General features: G+C 37.0%; 1 non-coding gene across 1 annotated transcript; it reads left to right on the top strand.

The window, feature by feature from the left end:
- Window positions 1-17741: 17741 nt before the first annotated feature.
- LOC145123067 (small nucleolar RNA R71) lies at window positions 17742-17848 on the top strand. Its single transcript, XR_013714947.1, has one exon. It is a non-coding gene; the product is annotated as a small nucleolar RNA R71 (small nucleolar RNA).
- The last annotated feature ends 823 nt before the right edge of the window (window positions 17849-18671 follow it).

The raw sequence follows: 18671 nt of genomic DNA, 5'->3' as shown, positions 1-18671 counted from the left end.
GATTTTGTTTTTTAATTGATTTCTTTATTTTATATTCAAATCTCTCCATCCGTGTGTTAGGAAAACAATGCGATAATGGCTTTCTTTCTTAGAATTTCAGGTAATTGGTCAAAATGCCTTTTCTTTATCACTTAAGTCCTTGAACTTGAATCGTATTGCAATTTTATATCTGAAAAATTGAGTCCATGTGTTGTACTTTATTTCCAACAGACAAAATGTTATAGAAAAGCAATCTCTCCATATGTTTGTTTCTGTTTGAAGGTCTCATGGAGTTCAAATTGACTAGGATTAACAACAACTTCTAAGTAACCTCAAAGGGAGGAGATGATGGTGAATTTTTGGAGTTTTATGTCTTTAAATGGACTATCTAATTTTATCTTATATTAACTTTGTGTTGTTTTGTTGTTGTTGAATAGGTATATTGGAATCCAAAAATTTTTCTTATATTCAAACCCATTCATTGAATGGGTTTGCTATTCAAAGGGAAATGCCACCTAAGGCAAGAGAAACGGCCCTCGCCATGCTCCAACACCACTAACACCATGTAACGATTTTTCCCCTCAATCAAGGTTCTATTTTTTTTTGTTTTTTTTGGAATTGAAATTGGATGCATGGACTTTACTTTTGGGGTTCTTTTGTGGGTAATGGAGGTTGTGGGTTTTGATTTTTTGGATTTATTGTAGTTTTGAGCATGAAATTGAAGCTACAGGGTATAAGAAAACATACTTGCAGAACAAAACAATACATTACCTTCTTATACACAAGCTATACGTAATACTGATAATTTAACTTCTTTAAAAGTAAAATGTAAAATAAGAATTAATACACATATAATAGAATGTTTAGCTTTTGTAGATACAGTATGTACTAATGGCATTATAGATAAAGCTTTAGTACCAAAAAGTTATGTTACACAAATTAATGATCCTATTTCAGCCCAACAAATGGATGAAGGAAAACATATTTATCAAAATATATTAAAACCTGTATCTAAAATATGTTTTGATACAAATTGTGGTTATAGTAAAGAATATACTCTGCCACCCAAGACATGGGTTAGAAACTAAACCTAAAAAAATATTGATTTTATTATTGGTTTAAGCTTTGTTTTGAAAAACCATGGTGCTTTGACAATTTCAAAAGATTATCTTCTTTTTCAAAAACATTCTCTTCTTACCCCTGTTACAACTACATATTTTTCCCCACGGATTAAATATGGAGAGACTAGTAAAATAGAATCAACCCGTAAATGTAAAGAAGAAAATGAATATCAGTTAGTAGAAGAAAGCAAAGATGTAATAGATATAGAAGAAACAGATAGTGAAATAGATGAGTTTGTAAAAGATGATTATAATTTCATAAATACAGAGCAAGTTTATACAACTTTAGTAACTGAACAAGAAATAGATCAATTGATTTCAAAACTAGAAAAAATGGAAATAATAGGAGAAAATAGGAGAAAATGTTATAAAATATTGGAAGAATGATAAAATAGTATGTGAATAAAAATAAAAAATCCAAAGTACATAATCAGAACTAAAAATATAGAACCAACTAACGAAGATATAAATGATTTCAAAGTACATATTTCAGAATTATTAAAATTAGGAGTCATAAGAAAATCTGATAGTCCTCATAGATCTAGTAAGAAAACAGTCAGAAATAGTAAGAGGAAAAAGTATAATGGGAATTAACTATAAAAGACTAAATGATAATACAATAGATGATTCTTATAACATGTGAAAACTGTCCATTTTGGGTCAACCAAAGTCAACAAAAGTCAGCAAGTCAACCAAGTCAACTCGACAAGTATTAGGGCTTTAGGATAAGTGTTATGTTTCATGATATTCCTAATGTACAACTTACAATTATAATACAAAGCATCACTCAGGATTGCCAACTATCAAATATAAACCCTAATTAGGGTTAGTAACATAACAACTCGTTAATACAACTATATATTATCTGAGAATAAATAACACTCGAAACACAATGTAGTGGGGTTCATAAACCAATCACTACGTGTCACACCCCAAACCGGAACGACGGAAACGTTCGGGGGTGGAGGACGTCATGTTAAGTATCACAACACATGCATCATAGTAATCAAAGTAACAACAACCATCGTATTGATAATATAATATTTACATTATGATCAAAACATTACTTGAAATACATAAAAAGTACAACAAAAGATAAGACGTAAAACTTCGTCTTCGCTACACCTGGGAGAGAGTACCTGTCTACTAACGACCCTGAGAATACAAGTGGTTTGAAAAGTGTCAAAATTAAAGTTGGTGAGTTCATAAGTATTTTTGTTATAGAAAGTATATCCTTTTTCTTTTCAAAAGTTCGCCAGTTCCTCCAGAAAATCCTATATTTTCTGCTGTTAAATGATAAGTAAAACTATTCATGATTTTTCCTTCTACGAGTACTTAGTGAATACAAGTCATATACATTTAGATCGAACAGATAGTCGACTGTGTGGTTCTGCCCCAAGCCCACAACCAAACAAGGAACAGGAAATGAGGCGGATTCCACACATTCCACTATCTGTTGGATCCTCATGTATCTAACCCTGACGTATTCACTAAGTACATTTAATATTAAGTTTAATGATCCTTTAATTTGAAAACGTACCTTAAGAAAATCCTATATTTTCTTAATAAGTAAAATGACTGAAGTTAATCTTACCGTAATCATTCGGTAAATACTGATTATAAATAATACGAATCGATTAGACAGTTGAATGTGTGAATCTGCTCTAAGCCCACAACCAAACAAGGAACAGGAAATGAGGCGGAAGTCACACATTCCACTGTCTACCGGATCTTTATTATATATAATCCTAATGCATTCATCAAGTAATTACATAATTAACATTAACGAATCTCTGCTAAAATGGTAACCACAATAGTTCCTTCTATAATCACTTAGTTTATAATAACTATATATAACCTAATATCGAATGGACAGTTGAATGTGTGAATCTTCCCTAAGCCCACAACCAAACAAGGAACAGGAAATGAGGCGGAAGTCACACATTCCACTGCCTATCAGATATTATTTATATATAATTTGAATGTATAAACTAAGGAGTTATAGAATTAACCATAAAGGTTCTTTATGTAATACTAGTTTAATAATATAATATTAAACCTTTTGTAAATAAGTTTATCTTCCAAAATAAATGATGTAAACCATAGAAAATCCTATATTTTTCTATAAAACCGATTTGTAGTCTTAAACACTCCAAGACCGAGAAGCACAAGTATAATTACCATACTTAGATTAATGATACCCAGTTTTGTTTATCAGTAATCCTATCTGAACATATAATTACCCTAAAAACTCGACGTGACGATACTACCCTCTTATGATCACTTAGTACACACGAGTTGTATAATACTGAGATCGAATAGACAGTTGAATGGGTGAATCTGCCCTAAGCCCACAACCAAACAAGGAACAGGAAATGAGGCGGAAGTCACACATTCCACTGTTTATCGGACTTCAATTTTATCTAACTCTATTGTATATTCTGAGAAATCATATAGTTAGTATTCCTTGGGGAAGTTTAGGAAAAGTATATTTTATGTAAATAATTAGTTAATACTATTATGAATATTCATTATAACCATACTAATACAAAGTTAGTCCCGTATAGATCTATACACCAACTCACACTCTCCCTTATGAAGACTCTGGTTATAATTAATATTCGAACGGGTACCCTGAGTGGTACATCGAGTGGTTCACAATCATGTATTAATTATTTACATAAAATGTAAAACCTTTTTATAATTAACAAGTAATTTTGTAAAAATAGTTCCTTTTGTTTCATAAACCATGTTTATAAGTTCATTTCCATGTTTTAACCTGGATTTTTGTAAAATAGTTCCTATGATCCATAAACCATACATATTATAGTTTATAAGTTGATTTCTATGACTTTAACAAGTTTCAAGTTCAAATACATTTAAACAGTAAGAAAACATAACAAGTAAATTATGTTTTTAAACACAAGCAATCTTGTGTTTTACTTGTATTCCACCCCCCCCCCCCCTTAAAACATTAAAAATCTTGGAAAATATGGGGGTATGAACTCACCTTATGTGAGGGACTCAATAGAAGATTTGGTATAGATTGGTAAATTTCCTGAGTGAAATCCTGAAGCATAAACGAGTCCTATTTAGTATATTATGACACATATATGTATATAGTTAGTGAATATAACTACAAAGGTGTTTAGGAAACAACCTAGGATGCTAGAATAACTCACCAAAAGAGTGCTAGAAGCAAGTTAGAAGGTTGAAATGGTGTTCACGGCTCTAAGGAGGGTTCACGACCCAAGAACAGCTTGTGTTCTTGAGTTCACGGCCAGCTGTTCTTGAAGGATGATGAAGATTCAAGTGTTTTAGGCTGGAGATTTGTGTGTGTTCTTGGTGTTCTTGAAGGAATGAAGAATACCTTGAAGATCCAAACAATAATCTAAGAAGATTTGAAGGTTTGGAAGATGATACTTGAGAGAGATTTGAGAGGATCATGGCTGGAAGATAAGAAATATGGTGAAAATGGTTAACACTCAAATATATATGCGAGGGTTCACTGCCGAGGGGTTCACGGTCCGAAGTCGGCAAATGGTTCACGACTGTGAACCTCATACACGGCCCGAAGGCGGTGAAGTGTTCACGGCTCCGAAGCTGTTCACGGTCGTGAAGGGTTTGCGGCCATGCGAAGGTTCTAGATTCCTAAGGGATTTTTCCTATGTAGACACACTACAGTTTTGAATACAAGGTTCAAACACTTATAGATTACTCTAACTATATTAAGATAATTAAAAAAGTAAGTTTGACCAAAGTTGACTTTACAAGAATAAATTTTTCGGGTTGTCACACTACGGGGCAAAAACATAACAAAGGCTACAAACACTGCTTTTTGATGAACTCGTCTCCAAATACGAAAAAGTCTATACTCGTCTAAACACAAAATCTTAACGGAACAAACTTGGAAATTACTCTTCATGTAACGTATTTTTATATGATAACAATATTTGTCATAATAATTCAGATTTTTATAATTCAAATTAAATATTTTATATATCTCTTAAACCTTATTTTCTTTATAAAAACACCACTATTTTATAAAAACACTAGGTTTTTATAAAAGTTTGACTTTTTTCTTTTATATAAAAAAGCTAGTAAACATAAGTACACACCCTTAAATGAAGCCAACTACAACCCAAAGCTAGTCCACCCTCAAGTCCCATATATGTCCCCTTTCACCACCCCACCCTTACCACCCTACCCACCCCCACTCTCCTTTCCCTCTCTCCTACAAGTTGTGGCCGAGAGCATAAGCTCTCCCACCCTCTTCATCATTTTTATCTTCTCTCTTCAAGAACAAGCTTCAATCTTCAAACCCCAATTCCTTCCAAGTGTTCTTCAAGTTTTGGTAAGTCCTTTCTTCATCTACTAGTGATTCTAAACACTTTTACACAAGCTTCAATCCATTTACACACATTTCATGTGTTACTATTCATAGAATCTTCAAATCTTCAAAGTGTTATTCAAGGTGTTCTTCAAGTGTTCTTGACTTGAACCTTTCCATCACCAAACTTTCTTTCATCAAGCAAAACATCCAAAGGTGAGTTCATACCCCCATGTTTTAGAGATTTTTATGTTTTAGGGGAGAATACAAGTAAAATACTAGTAAACAAATATAATATACGAGTTGTTATAAATATTTGCTTATATGTTGTATAAAAGTGCTAAACACATAATACTTTTCATGATTTGTATCTTCGTAAATGTGTAGCTGATCATTCAGTAGTTGTCCCTTTGGAGGATATTCAGGTGGATGAGCGCCTAAATTATGTTAAGATACTGGTGGCAGTTTTGGATAGGAAAATGAAGACCCTACGCAACAAGGAGGTGCCTTTGGTAAAGGTCCAGGGCCAGCATCGGAAGGGTTTCGAGTGGACATGGGAAAGTTGTAACATCCTGTTTCGAATCGTTTCTTAATTCGGGTCTGTGACCCAAAGATTAGTTATCATAAGGATATGGGCCTTGGGGAAGGAGAGATTTAAACCCCTTGGATATGGATAATGTAGATTAGGTGATCTGAGAGGTTGGTCTGTGTTTTGGAGTCCAAGGGTATAACTATAAAGTCATAATTCCGACCTTTTATGAATTTTGAATTTAAGCTCAGGAAGCTTTTGTTTGATTAGGTGTCTAAGCCCATAACTATAATTGGTATGTACCTGACCCGATAGTAGCATGGTCCTTTTGGGTTGCCTTCACTAGAGCAATTTAATAGGATGGACATTTGAGAAAGAGGTTATTTGTTATTTATTAATATATTATGTGAATAATATATTAATTGAGAAATCATATTATTTAATTGGTATTGATCAAGAATTAATTTGGAATTATATTAGTGATCAAAAGAGACTGATTAAATTTACGGGGACTGATTAGGTAAATCAGTAATACTTATAGTTTGAGCTAATGGTTCATGTTGATTAGGGATGGACTAAGCCTATATGAGAGTCCATGAAGCTTTAGTCCAAAGGGCCTAAGAAATGTGAAGAGTCATGGTGAATTAGGGTTTACATGTAAGAAACCCTAGGAATTCCACACTATAAATGTAGCCCCTAACCCCCTAAAACCGGCCAATCTCTTCCAAGGTGGAACCCTAGCCGATTTGTGCTTCCTAACATCTCTCTCACAAGCCTCCATTTGATTTTGGTGTTTGTAACACATTAGAGGTATCACACTTGAGGTACTAAGCTCTTGAAAGACCAAGAACTACAAGCTACAACACAGAGGTATTCATCTAACTAGTTTTTATGTTGTATATCTCCAATTGCATGCTTGCTAGGGTATATGCTTTGGAAAAATGAAATTGCATGTATAACTTGAGAAAACTTAGATCCAAAGCATCTAGGGTTGTATGTGCACCATAGGATTGTTATAGTGCTCAAAACCCATGAGTGGTATCAGAGCCTAGGGTGTCATTTTGGGGGTATGCCTTAGAGACTGCCACCCATATCCTTAATCTAGCCCCAACTAAGAAGGTTGCCAAAACACCTCATGAAATGTGGACAGGGAAGGTTCCCTCATTAGCAAATATCAAGGTTTGTGGTTGCGAGGCTTTCGTAAGACGAGAGACTCACGACAAGCTCGAACCTCGTAGTGAGCGTTGTATTTTCATCGGTTACCCACAGAAATCCTTTGGATATTTGTTTTATAGACCTAGTGAGAACGTGGTCTTCATAGTGCGAAGGGGTATCTTTCGTGAAAGAGAACTCATATGCCAAGAGGATAGTGGGAAGCAAATTTATCTTCAAGAGCTTCAAGAGTTAAGCGATGAATGAACCTCTAACACTAGCAATCAACCTGAGGATGAGACTTCTGTTGAACCGGTTGACGAGTCCGTACCTCTGAGACGTTCCAGTAGAGTTAGTGCTTCACCTGTGGTATATGGTTTTCATATAACAACTGAAGGTGATACGTTTATCAGTGATAGCACACTGATAAATTTGGATGAACCTAACAACTACAAGGAATCAATGGCGGGCCCAAAGTCTACGAAGTGGAAAGAGGCAATGGACAGCAAGATTCAGTCCATGTATGACAATCAAGTTTGGAACTTGGTTGAAAATGTACTAGGTCGTAAGACGGTCGGGTGCAAGTGGATCTTCAAGAAGAAGACTGACATGGATGGGAAAGTACACACATATAAGGCGCGATTGGTTGCGAAGGGCTTTACTCAAACTCCTGGAGTTGACTATGACAAGACCTTCTCACCAGTAACGAAGATCAAATCTATAAGGGTTATGCTAGCCATAGCTGCGTTTCATGATTATGAAATATGGCAGATGGATGTCAAAACCGCTTTCCTTAATGGGAAGTTGGCTGAGGATGTTTATATGAGTCAGTCAGTGGGTTTTGTAGACGCGAAGTACCCTAATAGAGTGTGTAAGCTTGAGAAATCCATTTATGGATTAAAGCAAGCATATCGCAGATGGAATCTTTGTTTCGATGAGAAAGTCAAAGAGTTTGGTTTTTCGAGAAGTGAGGATGAGTCTTGCGTATATGTCAAAGCTAGTGGGAGTATAGTTGGCTTTCTGGTATTGTATGTGGATGACATACTACTCATAGGAAATGACGTTCCAACCTTGCAGGAAGTTAAGTCCTGGCTTGGGAAGTGTTTCGCTATGAAGGACCTCGGGGAAGCGGCTTACATTCTAGGGATAAGGATATTGAGAAATAGGAGTAAAATACTAATAGGACTTATTCAAAGTATCTACTTGGACAAGGTGTTGAAACATTTCAACATAGAGAATTCCAAGAAAGGAGAATTTCCTATCCAGAGCAATACCAAACTGAGTAAGACTCAGAGTCCGAGTACCGATACCAAAATAGCAGAAATGAGTCGAGTACCATATGCTTCCGTCGTTGGCTCGATCATGTATGCTATGACATGGACTTGCCCTGATGTGGCTTTTGCTTTGATCATGGTCAGTCGATATCAAGGGAATCCTGGTAGAGCACATTGGATTGCAGTAAAGAACATTCTTAAGTACCTGCGGAGGACTAAGGAATGGGTCCTTACCCTTGGTGGGAGTGATGACTTGAGAGTGACAGGGTATAGTGACACCAGCTTTCAGACCGACAGAGATAATTTCCTCTCTCAGTCGGGCTGGGTATTTACCCTAAATGGAGGAGCCGTAACATGGAAAAGTTCTAAACAGGAGACTATAGTTGATTCAATGTGTGAATCAGAGTACATAGCAGCTAGCGAAGCGTCCAAGGAGCCAATATGGCTAAAGAACTTCATCGGAGACCTTGGAGTTGTACCAGCCGTAAAGGAACCTATGCAGATTTTCATTGACAACGAGGGTGCGGTCGCCTTAACCAAGGAACCGAGGGATCATGGAAAATCCAGGCACATCGACATAAAATATCACTTCATAAGACATCAAGTAGAAGAGGGACTCCTCGTAGTGAAGAGGGTATCGTCCGAGGATAACCCAACAGATCGCCTTACGAAGGGACTGAGTAGGGTTAAGCATTTACAACATGCTAAGAGCATTGGCCTAAAAGACGATATTAGTTTTAGTGATTAGATATGCAGTTAGAAACTTGTAATAAATAAATGTAATTGACATTTTATGATTAAATAATAAGGGTTTTATTTATAAGTAAAATTTTACTGTCTTTTGTCAATTGTTTATTTTATGTTTCACTTTTGCATGTTTTGACTTCCAGAATAATATGATTATTCGAACTATCCACAGTCAATCATACTTTGGAAGTAAGCTATGAGGTTAGATTGTCATGAATTGGCTTGTAGATTGTCTAAAGTGTTTAGACATAGCAAAAGTTTGCTACAAAATTCATGAGTGCTCCTGAAATAAGATTTGAGTATTGGATTAACCCCACGCTCACATGAATCACTTCATGGAATTTATCACCAGTGATTGTGAGACGATAATATCGTATAGTCTTTAAACCAAGATATATGAGTTGTTGATTACAAGGTGGTTATGCATTGATAGTACGAAAACGCATCAGTAACTTGATGTTATAAAACGTGTTGTTTTGCATAGTTTAACAAGTAATTATTACAAGCATATAAGTCGAAGTTTATCTGTTCCTTTTATCCTAAGAGGGTTAAAAGCGATATCATGGGCCCCTCGATGATTTTGTTTTGACTTATGTGTCGGGCCCGGTCAGGACTCAATTGATGTGTTCAATTAAGTTCTATGTCAAACAAATCAGAAATCGGGAAATAAACTGTTGGACATTGAGTAAGACTCAATTCCATGTCTTTGTCCACACGATATCTTGAAGAACTGAGGATTATATGATCCCTTATCTAAAGGACGCGTCATTGACTAGGTCAGGGTTAGACAGCGGCTTTTGAGAGCTACGATTGCTAATCGAATTTTGAAGTTACATTGGCAGTTATAGTTATTAGACTTATCCAAGAGGGATACTGTTGGATTAGGTGTCTAAGCCCATAACTATAATTGGTATGTACCTGACCCGATAGTAGCATGGTCCATTTGGGTTGCCTTCACTAGAGCAATTTAATAGGATGGATATTTGAGAAAGAGGTTATTTGTGATTTATTAATATAGTATATGAATAATATATTAATTGAGAAATCATATTATTTAATTGGTATTGATCAAGAATTAATTTGGAATTAGTTTAGTGATCAAAAGAGACTGATTAAATTTACGGGGACTGATTAGGTAAATCATTAATACTTATAGTTTGGGCTAATGGTTCATGTTGATTAGGGATGGACTAAGCCTATATGAGAGTTCATGAAGGTTTAGTCCAAAGGGCCTGATGCGTACAAATAGTTACACCTAATTTTCTATTTATAACCTAACTACCTTAACTAACTAATTGCACATAGGCAGTGTACCTAGTCAAATTATAGAATAATTTGGGTAAGTCGGGTGTCGATCACAGGGAACGGTATTGACTAATTAATCTACTTACTATTAAATTAACCTAATTATTAACAAAGAAAGGGGTTTTTATCTAATTTTACAAGTTTAGATAAACTTAATTCTTTAACACAAACTCAATCAATAAACAAACTCTTCTGTTAGTTCGAATCCACCTTCACTCAATGGAATATAAATTAGCTATGACAATTACTGTTGGTTACCAATTAAGATAGTATTAGCAATTTAGTTCAAAATCTACTAACTTTAATCAATTCATGTAAATCTATGTATGGTCACACAATAGTTAACACATAATCGATTATTAAATGGAATTGAAGTTATGTAAGATTGGTTTGATAAAACATAATTACAGTCATAATTTGAGTTCTCTAACACAGCCTAATTTAATAATTAATTGCTTAACTAAGATTGGTTTGATCTTAGCTCTAATAATCTAATGTTCACTAAATTGCTAGGTGTTCAAATTCATGCAGAATAATGGTCATTAACTACATAGAATAAGAAGTTTAAGCAATTAAATTAACAAGTCAAGCATGCTAGGTAAACCAATCGAACACAAGACATAACCAACAAGTAAAGTATAGTTTAATTAAATAAAACCATGAGTTCCAGCTTCATCTAGCTAACAGAAGCAGCTAGATTTAGTTGGGCATCCTAGTAAATAAACAAACACAATCCATAATCAAAAACATAATAAAGTGTACCAAACTATGAATCAAAGTATGAACTTCTTCTTCCTTGGTGTTGAAACCCTATTCCATAACTTCTTTTTCTCTGAAAATTGTCTCCAGGTCTTCCTTCTATCATCCAAAAGTCCTCTCAATCGTAATGGCCAAGAGTTTTTATACTTTTCCCGAAATCTGTGATTCACGTCGTGGCAGGAAGCTCCACGTCGTGATTTGAGAGTTATCCGTATCGGGCAAGGATTCTTGCTTCGCGTATACTTATCTTCTGGAATACTCATGCCACGTTGTGGCCTTCTAGTTCACGTCGTGACATCAGTTAAATCCATGAATTTCTTCAAATTTTGTACTCTAGGTCTCCAATGTTCCAAGTATTGTCAATTCTGGTCCCTTTCTTCGAAAATGCTTTACTTTGGCTGCAAATAACAAATTATCTTTATAAGTACCATAATTCCATGCAAATAACCAAAATATCAAAAAAAATGTAAATAAATATTGCCTAAAAATATGTATAAATATGGCAATATCAAAATACCCCACACTTGTGCTTTGCTTGCCCTCAAGCAAATCTACTTATTTTAAAGTAAACCTTCATCACTAGCATCACATAGAACAATCCAATTCCAGCTCAGCCATTATGCCAAGACCTCAACGCGTGTATTTGTATCTAAAATGTTTCCTAAGTAACCCCCCTCAATTCTAAATACTCACAATCCTCATAAACACTCGCCCAATTCTTTTGAACAATGCTCATTTTATGCATCCTTCCGAATCCATCCGCAAAAAATCTTTTTAACCTCAAGGTATTTTTGTAAAGCCACCCAAGCATACATAAACTAGAGAATTACAACTTTAAGATACCACAATGGAGCTCTTGAATTCTTCTTTCTTTGACATTTGTTCTTCAATTTGTACTTCGAATTCATCACCTTTTTATTTGATTTTTTTGGTATCTTCAACTTTTGATTTTTCTTCAGAATTTTTGATCTTTGATCTTCAATTTTGATACTTCTATAACTCCAAAAATTCTTCAACTTTTCAGAAATTTCTCTCTTTTTTTAAATATCTCAATTTTTCACTCAAAACCTACATGCTTAAGCAGGGGCGCTTAACTTCAACTTTTATTGGTTAAGGTGTTAGTTTTCCTGGATACATTTCAAGTACAGGCTACTAAACATATTGCATCCCTCAAACTAAGCGAGGTTGTGTTTTTGTCCCATGATTTCACTAGAATAAAGGAGGCCACAAATGCACTATAACGTATATTGGCTCAACTAAACATTTGAGCCTTCATCGGATCATCCCACACAACACTAGCAACTTAATTTTTCAGATTATCATTATTACTAGAATTTTTTATTTATTTAGATTTCAAATCTATTTCTAAAATTTTAAAATTTACTAATTTTCTAGCAATTTACTTTTTCTACCTAAGCAATTACTTTTTCGACCTCCTACCCCACACTTATTACACACAATGCCCTCATTGTATGCATAAACTAAATAAAAGCAATAAAAGGGAGAAAAAGGAACAGACTCCCCGGGGATAGTGGCATGATCGAACTCCAATCGTGTGGATGAAATGTGCATCTCGAATATGGACTTCTTCTAAATAGGAACTTGGATCTTGATCTTGTGAAATATGTGAATGAGCGAACAAGCAACTAATCGAAACTACAATCTTCTATAAGAGTGGATGCAAATCTTCAAACGCCACATATAGGAAACTAGCCATAATTGTCTTCATAATGACCCCATGGCAAGCCATAAAGTAAAACACGCGAATGGTCTTCAAATTTGTGAAAAATTAGAAATCACGTCGTGATAAAGTGGAGCACGTCGTGGTGTCGCACAAAAGCGTGTGCTGAATATCTCCTGATTACCGGTTCACGACGTGAAATGGTCAACCACGTCGTGAAAACTGGGCTACTAGAAAATAAGATTTCCCATGTCTTCATGATGTCTTAATTGGTTAAGACTCTTCTCACTCAGTATTCTAAAGACCCTTTCTGACTTTATCCTCTCTTTTTGACGCACCCCACACTTATTTCCAATTGTGGGTCTCGACTCTTGACTCAAAACTCTAAACGACTCTGGGCTAGACATAAACGCTCATAACTCCCGACTTCCTTCCCTAGACTCTGTAGCAAATCTGAAATATAGTAACCAAAGGAAAGATAGCAGTAACATAATAGTTTAACAAGTCTTACAAACCAAGTTAAGTTCTAAACCAAACAAAAACTAAAAAAACTAAAAACCAAATAAGAACTAAAACAAAGCGATCAATCATCATCTTCACGTCCTTGAACTCCACTCGGTCCTTCTCTATCTCCCCTTGGTATCCAAAGCTCCTCCCAAGTCGATATGTAAGGGTCGTGCGGTGGCACGGAAGGTGGTCGAAACACATTCATGTGAGAAAACATGGTTTCAAGAAGTTGGGTGTTATAATTCATGCCACCACGAAGATTATCCAAATACGACCCAACCCGGCTCTGAAACGGGTCGGTGGGTATTCCACCCGCATGTGGTGCTGCGTGACGGTCTTGCTCCATATCTCCCCGGGCTCTCATGTTCCTTCGTCGTCTCGGAGGAGGTTGTTGCTCGGGTTGCTCTCCTTCTTGCTCATCATCCTCCGGGGGTATAACATATCCTCCCCCGACATTTACCACCACTCGCATAACACCCAATACTTGTATTGTCAAATCATTGTCCGGGAATCGAGTAAGATTCCGAACAAAATTAGGAGTCAAAATATTGGTATGACCGGGCAAGGCGAGTGACCAAATGTCCACCCGTAATCGGACTCCCGACCCTAGAATTGGCCGCCTTCTTCCCCAAAAATCGAGCAAGCATGTAAGGAAGGTCACAACAAACCCCGGGAGTAACAATACTACACAAAAATAACAAATTCTGAATGGATACCTTATCACCATGGTGCTTGTGGTTGATCGAAAAGGTGACAAGGCGATGAAGAAAACGATACACAGGATTCCGAATTTGCGATTCACTAGAATCACGAGTACTGTACTCGTGATTGGAGATAGTTCGCCAAAACTGAACGTCCATAATGCCGGGAGTAAAATCCCGAACACACCCAAGTAAAAAGGGTACAAAGAATGGAGATTGAGTCTCCACTTCTGTATATAGCCCCATGCGCCAAGCAAATTCCCAAAGACTACATTCTCGATATACCCCACCTAACCGGAAAACAAGTGCCCGGTTATAATCAAAGTCCATAGTCTGTTCTTCAAAGATTACGGTAGAGAAAAATTCCACCGATAACTCCCGATAAACGGGTTCTTGAATGGTAAACAAGTTCCTCCAACCGTGACATGTAAAAGAAAAATCAACCCCCTTGTAAACCTTTGTCCAAAACCTCTCCAATTCCGTAACCATGCCCACACCACGCAGCCATCCCCAATCCACAATGGGTGCTATTGCAAACTCCCTGTTATAAAGCCACCCCAAACGGTTTTCGTATGTGGTCAATAATGCCCGAGAAATGTTCCGTGGAAACCGATACAATGGGTGAATGCTCGCCACATCGATCGGGTCGTTTCCCTCCTGTTGAACAGCAGGTCTAGGAGCCATGCCTGAAATCAAAAACAAACCAAAACACAACAAAACACCCAAAGTATTTAATTAAAAATGAAACAGTATACTGGACGCCCAGGATTCACGACGTGGGCTAGTGTTCCATGTCGTGGAGCGGAGTGGGGACGTGATACTGGATCGAGCATCATACAGCCCAAATTTAGCCAAAATCATACTTGGGGTTTGTTTATCTCACTAATCTAAGGCCATGAAAACTGAAAACACGAACCAATTCAACCAATTTATGGATTTTTGAAATCTATATAAACCCTAAACACCAAAATGCATAAGATATGAACAATAGCAACAATTAGGAGATGAAATACTTACCGGATGAAGTTAAAAGACAAGAAAATGCAAGCAATTTGGAAGAAAAGTATAGGAAATCGGCTGTGGGGACTGCTTCCGTTCGTGTGCAAGTGAATAAACAAATGGGAAGGTGGGTCAAAGTGTTTATGTAACTGGTCCCCCCTAACTTTTAAAGGCCACGTCGTGATAAGCTATACCACGGCGTGGTTTTCGTATTGGGCTAAAAAAACCTGGTCCATCTCATGTATACTTAGTGGGCATATAAGATTTGGGCTACTCTAAGTCAGTCCCCGTAATTCATCTACGACCACGGCGTGGTGCAAATGCCCACGACGTGAATGTAGTCTGGACACAAAAATTAATTTAGTTAATAATGTTTGTTTATTCTAATTGTTGTCCACCTAATTCCTAAGTACCTCACAATTAATTTTTACCAATTAAAAGTTTTTAGATGATGAATTGATAACTTTCCTAATCTAAAATTCAAAAACTTAAAAAGAAAAGAAAAGAAAATGCAAACCAAACTCGGGTTGCCTCCCGAGAAGCGCTTCTTTTTGATGGAGTCGTGAGCCAGACTCCGTGCCTCCTACGTTGAATCTCCAGATAAGTCCATCACCAGCTGGATTTTATGTTCCTTCCATCGCCTCTTGTATGCTTGGACTCGTCGAATTTATGCCTTTTTCGAATTTTCCGTTTTAGCCTTCGTCTCTTCTAAGTCAAACTTCCTTTTTGTCCCTTTTGTTTCCAAGTTCTCTTCATTTTTCAACTCCATAGGAATCTTTTCTTCCTTCACCATTGGACTTGTCTCCTTGGAAGTTACCTCGTCTTTGTCATCATCACTCAATATTTCATCACTTTCCTTACTTACCCAAGAAGTTGGATTCATGTTGGCAATGACTTCAACTAAAAACAGGACGGATGCTCTTGGTTTAGTGCGTTTGACTTGATGAATTGTCTTGATTTCTTCCTCCATGAGCTTTTCTAATTCTTCAAGTTCATTATCTTCATCAATATTGAACACCTCACCATTAACATCATATCCTTGAAACCCATCTTGTATTCCAAAATCTTCCTTATCATCACCAACTCTCAATGTAATCTTGGATTCACGAACATCAACTAAAGCGCCAGCCGTATTTAGCAAAGGGTGACCAAGAATGATCGGGACATTTGCATCCTCCTTCATATCCATAATCACAAAGTCAACTGGGAAAACAAACTTCCTAATTTTAACAAGGATGTCTTCTACGATTCCCCTTGGTTGCGTCACCGAGCGATTGGCCATGTGGATGGTCATCTTTGTAGCCTTTATTTTCTGTATATTCAGATTTTGATAGAATAAAAATGGCATCAAACTTATGCTAGCCCCGGAATCAGCTAAAGCATAAGTCTTCAAATTATTTCCAAACTCACACGGAAGAGTGAGGTGTCCAGGGTCTCCCATCTTCTTAGGTATCTCTCCCAATAAAGCTCTTGAGCTTTGCTCACTAAGAATGACCTTAGAATTTTTCTTTAGTTGCTGACGAGTGTTTACAAGATCTTGTAGGAACTTCGCGTATTCTGGAATTTTTGAGAGTGAATCAATAACAGGGGTATTAATAGGAATACCCTTTATTTGCTGAATAAACTCCAGATGTTCCCTTTCCAGTGGACTGAGATTAGGTCGGGATGGAAACGGCAAAGGCGGTCAGTAAGCCGGAACAAAATCTGGACTTTTCTGTTCAGACCAGGTCCACGTCGTGAGCATAGCGGGCTCACGACGTGAGTCTGGTAATTCAGCAACATCTTCATTTTCGAGCTTCGGTTTCTTCGGCTTTGGATCGGGCTGCTTTGGTTCCACCTCTAGTGCCTCCAAAAACTCAGAGATTGCCTCTTCTTCAGTATCAATAGCCATAACATGAGGTACAACTTTCTTTTCGGGAAGTTGTGAGGATAATTTGTTGTTCACCAAAGTAGTGAGTTGACCAACTTAGACTTCTAAGCTATGAATCGATGCTTGATGATTTCTTAATGAAGCTTGCTGGTCAATCATCATTTTGTGTTGTTCTTTCATCATATTCATGTGTTCCTTTAGCACTGCATCGGTATCATCATGCCTTTTCTCGGATGCTTCCATAAATCGGGTCAAAATATTTTCCAAGTTTACTTTGTTCTCGGCTGGTGGTTGCTCTTTTTGATAGAAGCCTCGGCCTGTCTGCTTAAATTTCTCTTCCTTTTGCTTCTTGTATTCATCATATGGCAGCCACTCTCTCTTTGGTTTTCTCCAATCCTCATCATACTTATCCCCACTCGAGTAGCAAACTTGAGCCCTTTTGTTCCCATACTCATCCAAGTTGCAATCTTTAGTCAAGTGTGGTCCATTACATCGTTCACACCCAACTTTAATTGCATGAATTGATTGGTCCATTTGGGCCAATCTCCGGTCCATAGTATTTAGCATAGCCATCATAGCAGCCATTTCTTCAGAATGTGCAACCCCACTACCTTTTGCTCCATCTTGTCTTGGGTTGTGGTACTCACGAGAGTGTCTTGCGAATTCTTCAACTAACTCCTTGACCTCCCTTGGATTCTTCTTTGTCAATGGCCCTTGAGAATCAAGGAGTTGTCTTGTCATTACATTGACCCCATCATAGAAAATAGACATCTCTTGTTGAACATTTAGATCATGTTGAAGATAATTTCTTAACAACCCCTTGTAGCTCTCCCAAGCTTCGTATAATGACTCCCCCGGTTGTTGCTTAAAGTTGGCTATTGCCTTCTTGAGTTTAGTTATCTTGGATGGTGGGCAAAATTGGTCTAAAAACTGCTCACGCATTTGATCCCATGTAGTGATTGTACCCGGTGGTAGTGCTTTTAACCAGTCCTTAGCAGCTCCCTTAAAAGTAATGGGAAACATCCTTAGCAAGACGGTATCTCTATTCACATTTGGGACATTGAAATAATCTGCAATGTCATTGACCTCATCTAGATGCTTAAAAGCATCCTCATGATCTTTTCCATAAAATGGAATATCCTTAAGTGCAGTGAGGATATGTCCCTTCAGCTCGAATGTGGCAGTGGCTGGAATTGCGGGTTGTACTAAACCGGGACCAACATCGTCTCGAATTCGCTTCTTATAAGCTCCCATGGACATTTCTTCAATGTTTGTAATCCCGTCTCCTTGCTCGTCTTCGGGTTCACTTGTAAATAGTCCAAAATCGGTCTCAAATTCGTATTCGGATTCATTTGGGATCGGTATTTGATAGATGCTCTCAACTTTGCTCTTGTCCTTTGAAGATGAACTTGATTCTCCCGTTTTCTTCCCCGACTTCTTTGAGAACACTGACTTGAGTTCTTGTAAGGGTGTCTTCTTTGGTGTGTTATCTTCTTTCGCGCTCTTATCTTTCTTTTTGTGAAGGGCAGAATCTGGATCTTCAAGGGGTGGCACCAAAGGTGTGTTGGACCCTCTGGTCATGTACTTCTGCAAGATAAACAAAAAAAAAACAAAAAAAACGTAAAACTGAACTAAGAAAGACAGACTAAAAACTAAGAAAACGGGGATCACAGGACTTACGTCGTGAGCCTGTAAAGCTCACGTCGTGAGTTCTGTA

This window comes from Lactuca virosa, chromosome 6 (genome assembly GCF_052849685.1).
Source record: "Lactuca virosa cultivar CGN04683 chromosome 6, Lactuca_virosa_CGN04683_v6, whole genome shotgun sequence".
NCBI classification, from domain to species: domain Eukaryota; kingdom Viridiplantae; phylum Streptophyta; class Magnoliopsida; order Asterales; family Asteraceae; genus Lactuca; species Lactuca virosa.
This window is presented reverse-complemented; position numbering and strand designations above follow the sequence as displayed.